Source organism: Odocoileus virginianus, chromosome 13 (assembly GCF_023699985.2).
Source record: "Odocoileus virginianus isolate 20LAN1187 ecotype Illinois chromosome 13, Ovbor_1.2, whole genome shotgun sequence".
Taxonomy (NCBI): domain Eukaryota; kingdom Metazoa; phylum Chordata; class Mammalia; order Artiodactyla; family Cervidae; genus Odocoileus; species Odocoileus virginianus.
This window is the reverse complement of record NC_069686.1, coordinates 15,450,483-15,467,057: the sequence shown is the minus strand read 5'-3', so window position 1 is coordinate 15,467,057 and position 16,575 is coordinate 15,450,483. Positions and strand designations below refer to the sequence as shown.

Genomic DNA, 16,575 nt, shown 5'->3' with positions numbered 1-16,575 from the left:
GAGCAGGAAGCAAATTTCAAAAGGCCTTTAGTACCTGAGCAAGGAGTCTGGAGTCCAACCTCATTCCCCTATCTGACCCCTACCCTGAGGTTATAAACTATGGCCCTGTGCCAAAATGTTAAGAAAGTTTTTCAACTTTCTAAATAATTGAGAGGTGTGCGTGGGGTGGGAGGAGTGGAGGAGAAAAAGAAGCAAGAGGCTATATGTGACCCCCATAAAGCCTAAAATCTTACTATCTGGCTCTTCAAAGAAGTTTGCTTTATCTTGTTATTAAAAATGGGAAAATTCATGTTGAGGTTTGACAGAAAATAACAAAATTCTGTAAAGCAATTAAAAGATAAATTTTAAAAATTTAAAGAATTAAATTAATAATAAAAAATGTCAAGATTCTAAATAGGTGATTTAGATCATCAAAGGGACGTTTTTGCAACATCACTAATAGAAGTGTGGAGGATGATTAGTGAGAGTAACGCCATGCGTAAGAAAATTATGCATAAGAAAATCAGTTATAAACTTCTAGATTCAGGAAAGAGAACGATGACTTATACTCAAGCAATGCCAGTCAAAATGAGAGGAAAGGATATGTTATGCTCTTATGGTTAGGTCTCTAATCCTTAACGGTTTCTGCAGACCCTTGCATGCACTGGCCTCTGACACCCACCGCATTCTTATGATACCTTCATTTTTTGGCTGTAGTAATGCAAACCTTTATTCAGCTCACTCTCTCACCCCGGAGCGCTCGTACTCCCCTCTCATCTGTTTCTGAGTTAACACCACTCACCACTGACCTTCCTCCCTCGACTACCCCTACCCTGTAATTTCCAATGTCTCTCTGAGTAATCCAGTTACTAAGCACATGAAGGAGTAGGACTTTCTGTCCAAAATGTTTTTAAAATATAGAATATATCTCAAGGATTAACTCCTGTTACTGTACCTATAAAGTCCTACATGAGTTGGGACTTTCATGCTGGGACCCTTTGCTACAGAGGACTCCCTAGTCAGACAAGTTAGGACACTCTGAATTAAAATTATGTACTTTTACGTAAAGTCTTTGGTGTGCTTTTATATGCTAATATGTATTGTAGCTCCAAAAGGACATCTCCAAATCTGCCAAACCTCAGAATTTTTTTTTTATTAAACAGTCAATATGGTAGGACACTACCATTCTGAGGATTGCTGTCTGGAAATATCTTTTTAATTAAATAATATTTGAGAGACAATCACAAAATAAAAAGCCACTTTTGCAGTAAAAACTTAAAATCTCTTACCTTTCTAGCTGGTAGGCCATGAGCTTTATCTACTGTGCTGCCAGGTATCTGTCAGCTCTTATTAAGTAAGCAGTGCTTCTCAAGGTTCCATCCAAATATACCTAGGGCAAAGGAGAAGCAGAAAAGAGCAAACTCATTACTCTGCAAAAGCTAAATAACTTCACTACAAAAATTTATAAATGGTTATTTTACATTTTAAAGTGCATGTGAATTTTGCCTTCCATTCCCTTATTTAATATAAAATTAAGGTTCCCTCAAAAATCTTCCAGAAAGATACTTATCCTGTAGCCTCCCACAACTCCTGGCACACTGCCATCTATTAGAGGTGTAACAGTTTCAAGGATGGAAGCATGGCAATGGAGTCTTGGTGAAAAGAGAAAAATAAAACTTTTTAATGTAACAGAAGGGAGAGGTAGTCATAGCTGATCTGTAAAATGGCAGTGCTGCATCTGAGCAGCAAAATTCTTAGAGTGAACATTAATAGTTCCTCTTATGTCAGTGCTCTTTACACAACAGTTTATGTGGTTCTTATTTGGAAACAACTTAACTTTATTACACCAGTATCAGCGAGGATTAGGTTTAGCTGTGAGTGAGAAAACTCAAAATAACAATGGCTTAAGTGAGTCAAAAGTTTATTTCTCTCACATGAACACAGGTAGTCAGAACCATGACCATGAGGAACCCAGGTTCCTTCTATTTTGCAGTTTTGCCATCCTCAACATGTGGCATCTCTATTATGGCTTAAAATAACTGCTCCAGGTCTAACCGTCACATCAGATGACAGGAAGTAAATAGAGATGGGTGATAGCCTCCTTTCAAGGACACTTTTCAGAAATTTTACAGGAAACCTCTAGTCTGGTCAGAATTTAAGTCACATAGCTAGAGTTAACCGGGAAGCTGGGAAATACATTCTTTATTTCATCATATGCTCAGGGTGGGGATGGGGGGAATGGAGCGTCTACAATAAGGAAAAAAGACAAGAATGAATATTGGTGGATAATTAGTTTTTTCTGTCATCATACTCTGGTCATTCTAAAATGGAAGATGGTTGGATACCTTGTAGAGATGCCTTATCAGTCCACTGACAGGAGCTTTTAAAAGTAGATAGTTCTGCCAGCAGCCAAGGAGCAAGACCAATGTTAATAAGGACTTCTCTAAATATGCAAGACCAATCTGTATCTGAAGACCACAGTAAAGAAACAACCTAAAAAGTTTAGGTTTGGAAGGATAATCTCACTAGGTTTTCCACAAACTTTCCATAAAAATGATTACACAGGACCGATTAAGTAATCAATGGAGTGCCTAAGGTGAGACTGGGTAAGAACTTGCCAGAAAGCTCAGTTACTAACTATATTAGGAAAAGGTAGTGATCCCAGGAACAAAGTTAAAGGGAAAGTCAACTTTTCTCTACTGTTATTTGAGTGCTGAGCTCCCATACCTGAGAGTCAAGTATGAATTTGGACCTCCATTTCCTTATTGCACAAACTGTTGAAAAGAACTTGCACTTTACCTTGAATAAAGTTGGCTGAAAAGGCCTTAATATGTTTAAAACTTCTGATGCAAATACCAAAAGTGATAATGACTCTTATTTCAAAGCTGGCAACAAAATTCTGTTTTATATACAGACTGTTCCTTAAAGGAAAAGGGACCAGAAGGGGGTATTCTGCTAGACAAATGTAAAATGGGGACTATGAATGGAGCAGCAATTCAAAGGACAAATGGCTCTGTGGGATAGCTCAAAGGTTCACATCTTCCAGGGACAGATCAATTTCTGCAAATTATTTCTTTCATGGAAATGCTTAAGTATGGTTTCAGGTTTTCCTATTGAATATTTGCATTTAGTTCAGCAGCTGCTTACAAAAGACCAGGAACTTACATCTAGAAAGCAGCAAGATGGCCTTCTGATCTTTACTTCAAGCAAAAGCAACAACATTAAGCCAGCCAGCTGAACTGACAAACAGAGCTCATGTTTAATGCATGCAATGTTAATCTAATTATCTAGACTTTGAAAAACATTAAAAATAAAGGTTTGCTTGTAACTTGAAGGGCACAAACATAAGGACTCTCTCCTTTACCACTACTGCCCTGCCCCAGCTACTGTGTATGTGTGTCTTATACTCGGACAAAATCAACTTGGAGGTAAAGGGTAGGATCTCTGTCTGCTAAACGGACAAACACTACTAATGGCAAGTATTCAGGAAAGAGAAACTGTGCAAAGAACAGGGCCCAAAAAGGTAGACATTAGTGTGAGAAAGGAATTAATTCTACTTAAGGTGGATTCTGGGAGAGAAGCTAGCTTCTGGCCTTGTGGGAGCAGAAGAGTTAGGTGGGTGGGGGAACAGACTTTCAAGGGAGCAACTTTCAGACAGGTGTTTGTATTACTGCAGATACACTAAGACTTTTCAAGGGACTGATAAGTAAAACATGTTTTAAGAAAATCAATTTCTGTATCTTCAACTTCACTTTGTTTGCTTTCCTAATAATAATCTGCCTGCTTTCCCTAAGTGCTCATAATTCCATATTTGAAAAGAAACCCATAGCTCTTAGCCATACCAAATATTACTACAATGCATTGCCCTGGATTGTAAAAATCTCCATGGAACAAAACAAGGGGCTGATTTAAAATAAGAGTGTCTTAAAGCCTCCATTAATCAAAGCACCCTTATAAATAGTGCTGTTAAAGCGAAGCATGGCTTTTTTAAGAATGGTGTTGTGCCTTGTGTTGAGGAATGTTTTGAATTCAGAAGTATTGAACAGTGTGATGACAGGAACAAAAACCCTTTCATTTAATGATTGCCTCTTCTATTCTCAAAATGCTGTGGAAAAATGCATTGTCCTGAGAGTGAGCTTCATGAGAACAAAGCAAAGAGGAAAATCAATAGGAAACTCTGTAAAGTTCAATTTACATTTGCTGCAAAGAAGTAGGATAAGGTGATGTGATCAAAATAGTTTAAAGCATTAAAATACCCTGGATTCAAATAAAATTATTCTTAATTATAAGTTCAGTAAGAAAAAGGAACAATAAAAATGCTCAATTGCTAAAGGTGAATTAAGTCATTTGTCTTTTAAACCAATGACAGGTCAAATCACTAAGGATCACAGTTGATGCTCAAACAACTCAGGGCACCAATCTTCCATACAGTCCCAAACCTGAGTGTAACTTAAGAGATGTCCTCTGTATCTGTGGATGCTCCACTTTTGCAGTTCTGCTCCCACAGATTCAACTACTGGCAGGTGCCGCAGTAATGTTGTATATACTACTGAAAAAAATCCACGTTAAGTCGACCCATGTAGTTCAAACATGTGTTCTTCAAAAATCAACTGTACTTAGAATGGTGTCAATATCTTGAAAAGTCAGAAATCATTCTTTTTTCAACTCAACTTATTGTTGTTCAGTCACTAAGTTGTGTCCGACTCTTTGTAACCCTATGGACTGCAGCATGCCAGGCTTCCCTGTCCTTCACTATCTCCTGGAATTTGCTCAAACTCATGTCCACTGAGTCAGTGATGCCATCCAAACATCTCATCCTCTGTTGCCCCCTTCTCTTCTTGCCCTCAATCTTTTCCAGCATCAGGGTCTTTTTTCCAATGGGCTGTCTCTTCACATCAGGTGGCCAAAGTACTAGAGCTTCAGCATCAGTCCTTCCAATGAATATTCAGGGTTGATTTCCTTTAAGATTGACTGGTTTGATCTCCGTGTTGTCCAAGGGACTCTCAAGAGTCTTCTCCAACACCACAGTTTGAAAGTATCAATTCTTTGGCATTCAGCCTTCTTTATGGTCCAACTCTCACATCCCTACATGACTACTGGAAAAACCGTAGCTTTGACTATACAGATCTTTGTCAGCAAAGTGATGTCTCTCCTTTTTAATACACTGTCTAGGCTTGTCAAAACTTTTCTTTCAATTTCACGGCTGCAGTCACTGTCCGCAGTGATTTTGGAGCCCAAATAAATGAAATCTGACACCGTTTCCACTTTTTCCCCATCTATTTGCCATGAAGTGATGGGACTGGATGCCAAGATCTTCATTTTCTGAATGATGAGTTTTAAGCCAGCTAAAACTAAACTTAGGAAAAAAAAACTTTAGGAATCAACTTAGAAATGTGCTAGAGTACACAGTTCATCAAATTTATTTTCAGGAGTGTATGTGTGAGTACACTAGGCAGAATGGCCACCCAAAGATGTCCCCACTCCAAATCCTGGAGTCTATGAATAGGTTATGTTACAGAGCAAAATGGACTTTGCAGATGTAAAAATGGTCACAGATTCTGAAACAGGAAGGTTATCCTGGGCTATCCAAAAGGGCCAATCTGATCATATGACCCAGTGAGAGGAGAGAACTTTCTCTGTCAGAGAGATTCTGACAGTAGCAGAAGTCAGAGATAAGCAAGAGACAGACTTTACTTGCCATTACTGGAGGCAGCAATACTGAAAGCATTTTAGCTTCTACGAGTGAAGACCAGCTCCAACTGACAGTCAACAAGGAAAGAGAACGGCAGTCCTGTAACTATATGCAGTCAACAATCCAAATGAACTGGAAAGTGGATTCTTCCTCAGAGCCTCCAAAAAAAAAAAAAAAATTGCAGCTCTGCCAACATACTGACTTAGACTTCGTAAGGCCCTAAAAAGGGATGGGGTGGAGAGGGAGGTGGGAGGGGGGACCAGGATGGGGAATACATGTAAATCCATGGCTAATTCATTTCAATGTATGACAAAAACCACTGCAATGTTGTAAAGTAATTAGCCTCCAACAAATAAAAATAAATGGAAGAAAAAAAAAAAAAAAAAAAGTAAGGCCCTAAAAAGAGGGCCCAGGTGGACTTCTGACAAAAGTTGAGAGAAATTTCGTTTGTTCTATAATGCAAAGTATGTGGTTATTGTTGATGAGGAATAGAAAATTAATAAAGCAAAAACCCTAAGGTACTCAGGAGGACAGGCTTGCAGACCAAGGAACTGCACAGATTCAGAGCTTTCTCTGTGCTCTAATTTCCTTCTCATATCTTGGTAAGAACCAAAAAAAAAAAAAAAAAAAAAAGCCAAGAAATGATCCTAGAGCTCACACTGGGAACAGCAGTATAGTCATAATAAACCTAAGAAGCGGAAAACCTGTAGCTGTAAGCTAGAAGGACTTCATTCCCCTTTCAGTGTTTAAGATTCTTTGAGTTTCTAAGCTAGGAAAAATTTAAATGGTATGATTTCACTACTATCCTCTCCAGTAAGAAAAATATACTAGCTTCAGGATTTAAAAAGTGAAATTACTGTTTACGTAAAATACATTAAGTACAGAGCATAGCACTCATATAGTATCTATTCAGTTTATTATAAGTTTTACTGTGTTTTATTTTGACTTTAAATGTACATTTTCCTAATAATCCTTACTACCTCCTTTATTTTTAAAGTCTGAAGGTGAGAATTAGTTAAACTTTTAGAGTTTTTTTTATTAATCTTTACCCCATGAATTTGATGTTATCCCCTCAAGTTATCTGGTACATGTTTAGGTCATCAGGGTAAGGAAGTGAGAAAAATGTAAGCTCAGCTTTAAGGATGAAAGCAGTAGTTTTTAGTTGTTGCCCACTCCCAGCAGACACGGGACTTCCCAAGAGGCACAGTGGTAAAGAATCTGTCTGCCAAAGCAGGAGATGCAACAGACACAGGTTCGATCTGAGTCAGAAAGATTTCTTGGAGTAGGAAACGGCAACCCACTCCAGTATTCTTGCCTGGAAAATTCCACGTACATATGCACAGCACACATGACAAATGTTCTTCACACATATCACCACTCCCAAGAGTATACCAGAGTTTTGATGAAATTCCTCAAAGTTGATGAGATACATGAAGAGCATCACAGACATCTCAATACTGTATTCATGAAAGTACATTATGAGTGCAGATGGCCCTATGGATTCAACCAACCGTGGATCAAAACTATTTGCGGGAACAGGACTTCCTTGGTGGTCCAATGGTTAAGGCTCTGTGCTTCCAATGCAGGGGCACAGGTTCAATCTCTGGTCAGGGAAGTTCCGATATGCCAAGCAGTATGGCAAAAAAAAAAAAAAAAAAAAAAAATTGGGGGGAAGAAATTCCAGAAAGTTCTAAAAAGCAAAACTTGTGTTTGCCTCCAGCTGGCAACCATTTACACAGCATTTACACTGTATTAGGTATCATAAGTAATGTAGAGATGATTTAAAGAACATGGGAGGATGTACTTAGGTTATATGCAAATATAATGCCATTTTATATATGGGACTTGAGTATCAGTAAATTTCGGTATCCACAGGGGATCCTGGAACCAAACTTCCACAGATACTGAGGGATGACTGTACATGAACAGTGAAATTAGCCCAATGTCTCAAAATGTTAATAAAAATAACAGTAGTCTAATTTTTAAATCAAACTTCATTTCTCAAGTGAGTCTTGATTATTGCCAGACCTCTACTTCCTAGGTGATGCAAGGTAAACAAGTTCTTATTTTAAAGTTTAAAGTTATAATAGAACAAGATTAGAAATATATAAACACAAAGAACTTACAGATTAATGGTTATGAATATGAACACTGCTAATCCAAGTTTTTACCAATAACATTATTTTAGACTTAGTAATCATATCAGTTATGTGAAATAACATCTCCAGCATTGTTTTTGCTCAAGGCAGATGTGTAAAATGTGCTTCTTGATCACTGCTTTTCCTCACTAAAAACTTATCTAAGAATAAAAAGATTAAATAGAAATTCAGAGCTCAGCAAGAATTAAAATAATTCATGATCACCACTCAGGAGTACATCAATAATAATTTTTCATTTTGAAGAGGGCACAAATAACATAGATTATGTATAATTCCCCTAACAACACTAGTAAGCTTACCTCCTCCCACACCATACAAAGTATGTCAAAATTCAAGTAAATGAAAGAGATATTATCTCAGAAGTAACCCTCATTCCAATATCCATACTTCACAATCATTAAAATCTATCTTACAAAGATAAAAGATATCAGTGACTCTCAACAATGTGATTGAGAAATGATGTTGAACTTATAGTAAATAATTAGTAAAGAAATCAAAAGCACAAATATCAGAAATATGGTCTTTAAATTAAATCACTGAGGAGAGGAAGAAATGAAAGTTCTCACTGAAATGTTTAAGGTGGGATTGGTGAAGCAGAAGAAAGTGATAACTGGATTGCATAGAAATCACAGCATCATTTTATCATCTCAGTGATTTCTGGTAACACTATTCTAGCATGTATCCAACAAATAAATGGAAACTCACTAACCCAAACAATATAATTAGAAAAAAACTAAGTTATAAAACTGGAATGTCAAAGATTTAGGTTCCATGAGACAAACTAAAGAATGTTTAGGGAACATATTTATAAAGTATTTTATTAAGGTATTATATTATTAAGGTAGCCATATAATACCAAAATACACCTGGTGATTTACTAACTGGCTTTTGCCAATTACAATCATTCCCACCTGTCTTTCTCTACTAATCTTCTTGAGAGTCTCTCCAATAATAAGCTACTATTACAGTTGGGACTGGGCTTCTCAGGTGGCTCAGTGGCAAAGAAGCAGCCTGCCAAGCAGGAGAGACAAGTTTGATCCTTGTATTGGGAAGATCCCCTGGAAAAGGAAATGGTAACCCACTCCAGTATTCCTGCCTAGGAAATCCCAAGGACAGAGGAGCCTGGCAGTCCATGGGGGTCACAATGAGTTGGACACAGCTTAGCAACTAAACAACAACAGCTGTTGGGAGTGCTTTCTATTCCTTGGATATTGTGACAGAAAAAATGACTGAGAATCACCATCTTTGTTAAGACACAGACTGCAGACATGGGTGAATAGGCCTAGCCCCCAAAGCATTTATTCACATCCTTTCTTGTTGCAAAAAATGTTTTTAATTACTACAACTACCAAAATGCCAAGAAGAGGGGAAAAAAAAGCATCACTAAACATAAAAATGTAAAGGAATGTATCAGTTTCAACCCTGTTAAAAAGAATTAAGTGAAATTAATATTTATGTATTTACCATATATATGTAAAATAATTCCAATTATTGTTGGCCTTAAAGATCCACAAACTTAAGGAAGTTAAGTTTCTTTGAAACTATAACTTACACTAACTTTTTAACTTTAAGAAACAGAAATAAGATGTTTTGTGGGATTGGGCCCTAGATATGAACAGGTGAATGCTATTACTACTACCTCCTCATTAAGTTACATTAAGAGAACATGAGGAATTTTATGTACGTTCTTAGTCTTAATAGGTGTGAGAATAAGATAAACACAGAAATATAGTGAATTAAACTACTGACTATAACTGCTAATTTGTTTTATTTACAGTACATTTTAATTAGAGACTAGAAAAACATTTTATGTTTTTATTTTAAAAAATAAATTATTGCTACTCACTGGGTTTTCAATGAAAGACTGGTGAAAATCTGGTTTTAAATAGGGAGACTTCAACTACTCTACCTTGTTGGAGGACATTACAGTAAGACTATTAAAGAGAAAGAAGTACCAGCTTGTAGTCTTATTTTATAATGGAAGGAAGAGCTTGAAAAAAAAATGAGTGGAAACAGCACGTACAGTGGGACAGTTTACTTGATCTAACATGATCTAACAACAATTTACCAGCAGAGAACATACAAATCATTAAACCCCAACTTTTCCAAAATACAAAAATTTAAGTAGAAAAAATGTAGATGATTAATTAAAAGTTATGCTAATTACAGGTAGTAGAAATCTGAGGCAGAGTACATCGTTTTTAAAAACAAAATTCATACAGCTTCTAAATCCTAAATACAAATACTCCAATTTATTAAAGAGCTGACACAATTTCTACTGTTAATCTTAGTTTTAAAATATGAAACAAATATTCCAAGTAAAGTAAATGCAGGAATTTCTGGATTACATATCTAATAGATAATATAGTGCCCCAAATATGAAATAAACATTCTAATAAGATGTTTTAAAAAGAACTTCTAGAAAATACAATCAAATCTGCAGAAGGTATTATGTACCTTAAAAACATATGCACAAAAGCACCTAAAAGCTCCGTCCTTACTGACAATTAAAAAACAAGCACTTATGTTCCAAATTACTACAATATTATATTTTAGTTAAAAACCTAATGGTGGCAACATCCTCTCAGAATAAGATTAAACATGTCTTGGGGAAGCAGCATACACAGCACTGTAAATCTGGACTATTAGGATTCATTATCGATGGCGTTAATTCTGTTCGATCTGAAGAAAAGCATCTGTATTTTTTTTAACATACTTTACAGTGATGTCCCTACCGTTTTGAGAACAGTGTTCTTAGATTCTTCAAGTCAGTGTAATCAATTACAAAATATAATTGCTATTATATTTGTCTTTCAGGGCACTTAACCACATAGGGATGACTTTCTAAGAAACTTCTCACCTTCATAGTTTTGGTACAAAAGACCAAAGATATAGGCTTTAAGATAATGCCTAGAAAGACTACTGACAGTGGTTATAAATTTCTTCAGATAGGACAAAAAATGTGCTCAGTGGAACAGTTTTTGTTCTGATTTCAAATCTATACATTAAGTGTATCTACTGTTACTGTCTCCAAATTCTAAAATTCCTTAGCAATTGTTACTTTCACACAATAACAGGTATTAGTCAATAGCCTAAAGTCCATTAGGAGTAATCCCTTTTACTCCATCATATTCAGAGTAGTTTTGCTCTTGGCCTGGCCAGTTTTAAAACTCTTCATTAAGCAAAGGCAAAGATAACTTTATACGATCTAAGGGCACAAAAATAGTCCCCATCTCTTTCACTCTATCCCTCCTTCTAGCGTCAGTTTAACCACTGAACACAGAACCCAAACCCACATACACATACTCTCGGTACTGGTCCCCAGGGCATCAATTAAAAAAAAAAAAAAAGCAAAGATTATACCCCTACAGATTCTCTGCAGTCTACCCAGGAAGGTTTTTTAAAATTTAAAAAAAAAAAAAATGGGGAAAATACTAGAATCAATCTGCACCCGCACCTCAGCCCCGCCCCATCGGGAAAAAGTGGGGGGTGGCGGGAGAGTGAAGGGGCAGAAAGGACAGAAAAGGCCAAGATTTCCAACTCCCAGGTTCTCCATTCCATTTGTTCCGTCAGCTTCCACCGCAGCCAGAGACCCTGACCCTATTTTCAACCGCGCGTCCAGTTCCTCCCCACGCCACCATCATATACAGTGCCCAACCACTGAGTGCAGAGACCAGAGCCGGCCCTCTTCCTGTTCCATTCCAGAACTGAAGCGGGGTTTTCCTGCGCCCTCTGCGACTCCGACATGTGCCCCTGGGACCTCTGAACTGACCAGAGAAGGGGAAGGTACATCGGGGGAGGGGTCTAAGAGAAGCCGTTATTCCCTTTTTCCTCCACGTTAGGAAAGCGCGCGAGCGGGGAGGGGCCGGAACAACAAATGCCAGTTACCTAACGGTCCGGCCTGGCCAGTCCGGCTCCTGAAGCCGACGCCGCGCGGGCCGCTGAGGCGGCAGCACAGCCACAGCCGCCCCGAGGGCTAGGCACACAGGCAGGAGAGCCCGAGGTGATGGGAAGCGGGGGGTGGGGACTATGGTGAGCGACGTCGCCATGTTAGTGCCTTCTTTCTCCGTATCCCTACAGTCTCCAGTCCTGCGGCCTTCTCCTCATCACTACTCACCTTTCCAGCTCACTAGTTCATGCTCTTTTCGGTCGTTGGGAAGACCCAAGCTCCGCGGTGTTTACAAACTACCCCTAGAGGAAAGGGCTGAACCGCACTTTAAAGGCCACGGGCTCCCACAGGCTTCCGTCCTCTCTCGCGAGATCGGACTGACAACCCTTCTCTCCGCCCCACTCCCGGCATCCCTCCTTTCTTCTCGCGCCCCTCCCCTACACGCACACGCCCCTTCTAGCCTTCCTTCAGACGGAGCGCCTCCGGGTCAGGTGGTTCCGTCAGGCTTAAGGAAGCGGGTGGGACTTCAGGAGGGCAGGGAAAGGGGGGCGGGAACCAAGGGATACTCGGGTGCTGATTATTGGATAAAGAGCTCGAAGGGCGGGAAGCAGTTATGGAGGGGGCGGGACCAGAGTGTCAAAAGAGCCGTGTCTCTGTAACCCGCGAGCAACTGAGGGCTGTGATTGGCAGACGGCTGGGAGGCGGGCGCGGGTGTGCGGCGCCGGAGCAGGTGGATGCTGAGGTCGTGTGAGGTTGATGGTGAGCAGGAAGGAAAGGTGAACTCTGGGAAGGCTGCGAGCGGCGGGAGAGAAAGCAGGAGTCCTCTGAGCCCAGCTCTGGAAACCTGGTATTTCCGTTGCTGTCACTTCCCGGACCTAGGTAGAAAGGAGAGTAAAGCGTAGGGAGGCTCTCACCATAACCCACCTTCCGGCTGCAACTGAACCCTAAGACGGAGAGCTTCGGTTTAGAAGAAACGGAGTGTGCTGGAAATTAACTCTCGAGCCCCCAACACGTCTGAAATGGGAAAGCAAGATGTCAGTTCTGAAAATAAACGATAAAGCCTTTATTATGAATGGCATTTTTTCGAATTTTACTAAGCTGTAGCTGAAACTGATTCCTCCGGCTCTTAGCGCACCTGTACGTGATTTTAGCATATAATTATGTTCAAAGTAACTTACCAAAAGGAAATACAGTGCTTTACACTATATCTCCCAAGTAACAGGGACTTGTTTATAAGAGAAAAGCTTCCATATTATGGTGTATCCTATTTTATCAATTTTCCCTTACTAAGTAGTTATAAATAAAAATACATCAATTTTAGTAGAGATAATATCAAATATTTAAAACATCAACAACTCCGTGTTAACACCAAAACCAAAGGACATAGAAATAGCGCTCGTTCCATATTACTATCCTGCTGCTTCACAGGTCGATGCAATACCAAGAAAATATCTGTCAAACTTTGAAGGTACCTGTTTAAAAAGTGTGTGTGTGTGGGGGGGGGTCATTTGATTAATATGAAGGACAAAAGAGATCATATTTATTGCACCGCAGTTGACACAGATACACTCCTACAAACAGAAGTAGAAATCTGTGATTCTTTTTACAACTTATATGTCTCAAATGTTAACTGTAGGGATATTGGTTGTTCAATAAATACACACTGGCACGTTGAAAAGTATGATAGGGACCCCTGCAAAAATTTGCATTAGTTTTTTAAAAGCACATTTTTTCCAGTGCCTTCTTTTCCATTTATTAAGTGATGATTTATAGTCTGTAGCAAAATTATGAATTGAGTTTACATATGAACATATTTACTCGACAATAAAAACTTTGCCTGCTAATGCAGGAGACATAAGAGATGGGTTCAAGCCCTGGGTTGGGAAGATCCCCTGGAGAAGAGAATGGCAACCCACTTTAATATTCTTGCTTGGAGAATCCCATGGACAGAGGAGGCTGGCAAGCTTTAGTTCATGGGGTCCCAAAGAGGCAGACACAACTGAGCAACTAACACTTTACTTTCATGAGCGTAAACTGTACTCTCAACATCTCCAAACTCAAGTGAAACAGAAACTGTTGGAAGATTGTGGGACATGTATTTGACAGAGAACCTGCAGTTCAGTAACGGTATCTGGCATTTAGCAGGTTTCCGGCCTGTATGCCTGTATGTGAGTCAACAAACCCCTCTTTTAAAACTAATTTCATTACTCAAGAGACCTGAAAGAAGACAACTTATTGACACAGTTTATGTCTCAAGTTAAAATGAAAGTACCATCCCTATATGTTAGTAACACTGTAGTACTGTTAATGTAGTGTAACATTGATTATTAAAACCTCAGGAGCTCAGGGATTAGATCTGATAGAGTACCTGAAGAACTATGCATGGAGGTTTGTAACATTGTACAGGAGGCAGTGATCAAAACCATCCCCAAGAAAAAGAAGTGCAAAAAGGCAAAATGGTTGTCTGAGGAAGCCTTGCAAATAGTTGAGAAAATAAAGAAGTGAAAGACAAAGGAAAAAAAAGAAAGATATACCCATCTGAATGGAGAGTTCCAAAGAATAGCAAAGGGAGATAATAAAGCATTCCTAAGGGAACAATGCAAAGAAATAGAGGACAACAATAGAATGGGAAAGACTAGAAATCTCTTCAAGAAAATCAGAAATACTGAGGGAACATTTCTTACAAAGATGGGCACAATAAAGGACATAAATGGTAACAGACCTAACAGAAGCAGAAGATATTAAGAAGAGGTGTCAGGAATACACAGAAGAACTAAAACAAGATCTTAATGGCCTGGATAACTACTGTGGTGTGTTTGATCAGTCACCTAGACCCAGACATCCTGGAGTGTGAAGTCAAGTGGGCCTTAGGACACATAACTATGAACAAAGCTAGTGGAGGAATACCAGACCATCTTGCCTGCCTCCTGAGAAACCTATATGCAGGTCAAGAAGCACAGTCAGAACGGACACAGAACAATGGACTGGTTCAAAATTGGGAAAGGAGTACAAAGCTGTATACTGTCACCCCATTTATTGTATACTGTCACATGTCACTCATGTCACTCAGTATACCCTGTATACTGTCACATGTCACACATTTATAAGTGAGTTATAAATGTTATAGCATTTCAAATTAGATGAATTTTAAAAAATATTTTCCATTCACTTATGTCAAGAATTTGAAATTCTTTTCTCCAGTTTTGATTCATTTTCATTTGGCAGTAGGTTTGGTTTTAAATTTCTCCTCTTTATCCCTCCTCCTCCAGTACTTTGCCAAGTTGATAATCATCAACATAATGGGTTAAGATATATTTTTAAAGAAGTGTTTGGGAGTCCTTTTAGACAGGAGAAGAATCATTAGTAATACAGATGGTACCCTGATCTGTTGTGAGGATACATTTTGCTAATTTTCTAGAGAAAATATATCAAAACTGAAAAAACATAAAGGAAGTCAGAGGAGGACTTCCCTGGCTGTCCAGTGGTTAAGACTCCATGCTTCTAATGCAGGAATTTCGGTTCAGTTCCTGGTTGGGGAACTAAGATCCCGCGTGCCATGCAGCCAAAAAATTAAAAACTTTTTTAAAAATGAAGGAGGTCAGAGGGAAAAATGGGTGGAATGAATGCAAATCTTTTATATATACATGTAGCAGTTTGGCATAGCAAAGTAGCTTACTTTATCTACATCTAGTTCCACAACAATTCCTTCACTATGGCTTTTCTGCAATAGAGAAAACATTGGGTGTGGACAAAATGAAGTCAGTATTTTCAGTTCTGATCCTGTGAACTTGTAAGCTCACTATTTATGCATAGTCTCACAAAAATTTTCTCACTTTCTCGTTTCTCAATTTCCCTGAGAGCTCTAAAGTTCTCTGCAAGTTTTTTTTTTTTTTTTTAACAAGGGCAGCAAACTTCTGGACTGCTTCTTTGCCTGTCTTATTGTTCCACATATATATCTATCTAACTTACTCCTAGGAAAATTAGTGAGGACCTGGTGAACCACCTTTAAGAAACTAGCATGACTTCTGAATAAAACTGGTATTCATTCAATAGGAAGAGAGACTATTTGAAGAAAACTCCTTTCTGTTGAACAAAGTGTCCATTACTAAAGAAACACAAGAAACAATGGTGGCCTCTAAATGCTCTCAAAACTTTCCCAATGCCACAGAGTGTTATGTTTCCATCTTATTTAGAAGTATTTATGTGATTATTCATCCATAAATCTGTTATTGCTCATAAGAATGCTACTAAAACCCTACTATATATACAGATAGATAAATATCTATCTATAAAGAGAGTAAAATGGGAAGATTTAATTTATAAGATGTAGTTTCTGTTTGTAACTAAACAAAACATAGCATAGTCCAGGGCATCCCTTATGTCTGCCTTGGACTAGGGGAAAGAGTCTCTACATTTTCACAGGTATCCTCAATGTGTGTCTGTGTGGTGTGAAGCAGACTTAATTACCCACCCACCTGATATCTGAAAGATGAGGACTGCATAACCTAAGACCCTTTAGTTGATTTTTGGGGTAGCTTCTGTCTCATGGCTTCTCTCTCTTGTACACTGCCAGAGTTTTCTTGTACACTGACAACCATGACCTATGATACAGTTATCTCTCAGCACCTATTCTCACTATGGAAATTTCCATTCTGAACATTTCAAGTGCAAGGAAGACCCCTACACACCTCCCACCCCTCAAAAGAATTTATCATTGTGTGTGGCATTGTGGAGCTGTATTTATCTTCAAATTACACCAATTAGCTTATGCCAGCTTCAGTGACACCAGCCCAAAGAGAGAGAATAGCATTTAAGGCCTCATTTTCATCCTTCATTTCAATGACTTCTCTTATCTC

The 16,575-nt window shown here is 38.6% G+C and overlaps 1 protein-coding gene across 2 annotated transcripts in view; it reads right to left on the bottom strand.

Annotated features, from left to right (window-relative positions):
• Positions 1–12,131, bottom strand: part of ATF2 (activating transcription factor 2) — an 83,504-nt gene extending 71,373 nt beyond the window's left edge. The window contains exons 1-2 of one of the 2 annotated variants that reach the window (XM_020889061.2): positions 11,948–12,131; positions 1,269–1,369 (exon numbers count right to left, since the gene is read on the bottom strand). The gene's annotated coding sequence lies outside the window, so the exon portion shown is untranslated. The remainder of the gene's footprint in view (positions 1–1,268; positions 1,370–11,947) is intronic. The other variant, XM_020889052.2, reaches the window with a different exon arrangement.
• Positions 12,132–16,575: the final 4,444 nt, after the last annotated feature.